We start from the raw sequence: 4,283 nt of genomic DNA, 5'->3' as shown, positions 1-4,283 counted from the left end.
TGGCTTTTGCTCTCCAATTATTAGCAGTTATTTTTGATACGAAAAGCGCAGGATAACAAGCCTGGACTCACTTGCATGTGCCTCATATGTCCTTTACTAAAATAGGACGGGATGCTTCAGATTATAAATTGTTAAGATGAGTTGATGTTGTAATCTCTTATATATTTAGTTATCATACAATTTCCCAAGTCATCAGAGTTTTTGAAGCAAAGACACGATTCTTCTAGATCAAAGATAGTATATTTACTAATGAAGAAACATTTCTCACATTTATTTTAATATGAGTGTGTTATTAACTCTTTTGTCGTGCAAATTATGTTCCCACCTCAGAATCAAATGTAAAATATGTTCTGCCTAGCCATGAAGTACTAAACTACTCCTTTTGTATTCTCCATATCATGTAATTTTTATTGATTCAATTAGTTGGATGCCCAATTATAGTAGCCAGCCCATAGAGCTATTGCTACATTTTACCTTGGCAGGAGTTGTCTGTTGGTGCACCTCTTTTATATCTATTTAAGATTTTTTTTTCTCGATTATCATTATAATTTTTCTTTGGACCTTATAACTCACCAATGAATTTATGATTTGTTGCTTTAGATTCTAGGATTTTTTTTTCCTTCGTGTATATGAATTAAAATAAAAATTCTTCACAGATCATACTTCTGCAGTATATTTTGTCACTTGAAACGAGATTTAGTTGAGCCATTGTTCTATCCATCCAATGTTCTTATAAATCAGTGCGACCATGGTGTGTACAATTTTTTTTGTTTCTCTCAATGTTGGCAACAACATCGCATGCAGTTTAGACATTCTTATTCATATCAGTTGTTTTTTAAATGCCTTTTAACTAATTGTCATGTCAAATTTCATGCTTAACTAATTTTTTCTTTAATTTGGCATGCTAAACACACGATAACTTATTATTATTTTAATTATATACTTCAATCCTGCATGTTTTCATGTATTAATTTAACTTATAATTAAATCCATGGAACGAGCTTCAAAATGCGTAATAAATAACTTAATTAATCATTATGGCTGATTGTAGGTACAATTTGTGTCCCAAAAAATATGACATATTAGAAAGTGGCATTGTTCTAAACATATTTGACCATTATTTCGTACATGTTATCATTAGTGAAAACTAATTTGCATGAAAAAAATCTAATTAGAGGGCAACAATTAAGCAAGATATGTGCCATAACTTACATGCTAAGTTTGGTACAGAAGAATATGACCATGAAATATATTGTTCCCTTCTCCTTGCGAATATAGAAAATAACCTGTAGTTACCGGAAGCTGAATCGCTTATTTGGTAATAATAATAACTGTATTTTCTTTATGTTCATGTCAAATAGGCATTAACTGGACCAGCCCGTGCAAATGCACGGGTTGACGACTAGTACCGAATATAATGATCTACTTGCAATATTTTAGTTGCATGTGTCATCTTGCGCTCTGGTTCTGTCTCAATAAGAAATGAAGATGCCCCCAGCTATTAATGTGGTATGCTGGTTGTCCTATTATACATCAGCCCAAAAAGAATGCCCAGTGCTGAGCTGTTCAAGATTGGATGGTTGTTTTTGGTTCCCATAACGCGAGCTCACCGACTTCGCTCCCAGAAAGTCAATACTCACCTTGGCTTCCAGTTTCATTAGTACCAAAGCAATGCACATCGTGCTCACAACATTCTCTTCTCCATTCCACACTGTGCTCGTGTTTCCCTTTGTAGTGCCAATCGTGTGAGCATTCGAATGGTGGAGGTGGTGGCCGCCATGGTGATCCGGCCGCTGGTGTCCATGCTAGTGAACAAGACGGCCAACTCCTTCCTGGGCCAGTACAAGGTGATGGAGGGAATGGAGGAGCAACAAAAGAATCTCAAACGCAAGCTTCCGGCCATACTCGACGCCATGACCGACGCCGAGAATCAGGCAATGGAGCATAGAGATGGGGCCAAAGCCTGGTTCCAGGAGCTCAAGACGGTGGCTTATGAGGCAAATGAGGTCTTCGACGAATTCAAGTACGAAGCACTCCGTCGTGAAGCCAAGAAGAAGGGGCACTACACCAAGCTTGGGTTCAATGTAATTAAACTCTTCCCTACTCACAACCGTATTGTGTTCCGTTACAAGATGGGCCGTAAGCTTTGCCAGATTCTGAAGTCATTTATGTCCTCATAGCAGAGATGCATTCCTTTAGGTTCAAGTACCGACCACTGTTGCCTGTGTCCAAAAAATGGATGCAGACGGACAATGTTATCATTGACCCACAAGAAATTGCCAGCAGATCCAGACACGAAGATAAGAAGAATATTGTTGATATATTACTTGGTGAAGTTAGTAGTTCAGATCTCATGATTATTCCCATTGTTGGAATGGGTGGCCTTGCCAAGACTACATTAGCACAACATCTATACAATGAACCTAAAGTTTAGAAGCATTTCCAGTTGCTGCTTTGGGTCTGTGTATCTGATACATCTGATGTGAACTCCCTGGCTAAGAGTATAGTTGAAGCGTCTCCCAAGAAGAATGATGATACATACAAACCACCACTCGATAGACTTCAAAAACTGGTCAGCGGGCAGAGGTATCTCCTTGTATTGGATGATATATGGAAAAACAGAGTTCCATAAGTGGGAAACACTGAAGGCTTGTCTGCATGGTGGCATGGGTAGTGTAGTGTTGACAACCACTCGTGATAAACAAGTTGCTGAAATCATGGGTGCATATAGAGCCTACAGTCTCACTTATTTGGACGATAGATTCTTAAAGGAAATTATTGATGCAAAGCATTCAGTTCGGAGAAAGAAATGCCCGGCGAGCTAGTCGAGATGGTTGCTGAGATTGTGAAGAGATGTTCTGGTTCTCCTTTAGCTGCAACTGCATTGGGCTCTGTACTTCGTACCAAGACCAGCGAAGAAGAATGGAAGGCTTTATCATCTAGAAGCAGCATTTGCACCGATGAGACTGGAATTTTGCAAATACTAAAGCTCAGCTATAATGACTTGCCATCACACATGAAGGAGTGCTTTGCTTTTTGTGATGTATTTCCCAAGGATTGCAAGATTAATGTGGAGGAGCTTATCCAACTATGGATCACAAATGGCTTTATCCCGGAACAGGAGGAAGATCGTCTTAAAACCATTGGAAAACATATTTTCAGTGAGCTAGCATCAAGGTCGTTCTTTCTGGACATAGAGGAATTTAAGGGCCACGGGCAGTATTGTTTCAGAACTACATGCAAAATCCATGATCTTATGCATGATATTGCAATGTCTGTTATGGGAAAGGAATGTGTCGTTGCAATTAAGGAACTAAGTCAAATTGAGTGGCTTTCGGATCATGGAAAAAATACACTCTAGGGCAGCCAGTCAACACGACCGGCGGGACGAACCATAAGTTTGGACCGTGTGGCCCCTGGTGGTGGTCATGGAGACCAACTGCCCCGGGGGCGGCGCGGAGCTGAAGCAGCAGCGGCGGCTAGGGTTTGGATCAGTTAGGCTGATACCATGTTAGAAGGGAATAGAAAGAGGTTGGTGAAATCGTTGTTTATTGCTTGAGACTCGTCGGCATATATATACATATATACATATATATATATATGTGTGTGTGTATATATATATGTATATATACATATATATATGTATGTGCCGACGAGTCTCAATACTTCCTAGTCTATCCTAAGTTTCCAATCTAATCACAATACTCAACAAGTACCCACGAGTGTCGGTCGCTGCAGAGGCGACATCGATCCAGTGGTCGAGGTTGCCGCCACAGATAAAGCCCCCTGTCCAAGCACAAGGCATGCAGATCCTCACCGCCACCTTCATCGGCTCCCATGCGGCGCACCGCCGGCCTCTCGGGTGGCAACATGGAGGGGAGTCGGTATTGGGGGCGCGGTCGGCTACGCTAGGGTTGAAGTGCCCGAGTCGCCCCGGAGGGAGCAATGCCTTTGCGGAGGGGTTTTTCACCAATCACCTACAATGTCTTTCTGAATTCATGTAGACGTTTTTCCAGGCGAAGCAGCAGGAATTTAGCTGCTAGCTCTACTCCACACACTAGTTAAAGGAATTTCCACTAGTACATATATTGTCGTATTTTTCATATAATAAAAAGTCTAACAATTATTCTGTGGTCTACACGAGTAGACCAGTACAAGACAACTCCACCGGAAACAAATAAGACGAATCTGAAATAATACTACCTATGATATCCATATAATAAAACTAGCCAAGCATAGCGCGCAAACAAACTAGTTAGCTCATGATCAGGCCGGGCGGCGTG

General features: G+C 40.8%; 1 pseudogene; it reads left to right on the top strand.

The window, feature by feature from the left end:
* The first annotated feature begins 666 nt into the window (after positions 1-666).
* On the top strand, positions 667-3,361 carry LOC147988303 (putative disease resistance protein RGA3; annotated as a pseudogene).
* Positions 3,362-4,283: the final 922 nt, after the last annotated feature.

Source organism: Triticum urartu, chromosome 1A, assembly GCF_056163025.1.
Source record: "Triticum urartu cultivar PI428250 chromosome 1A, HENAU_Tu73, whole genome shotgun sequence".
NCBI lineage: Eukaryota > Viridiplantae > Streptophyta > Magnoliopsida > Poales > Poaceae > Triticum > Triticum urartu.
Note: the sequence above shows the minus strand (reverse complement) of the source record. Positions and strands in the feature narration are given on the sequence as shown.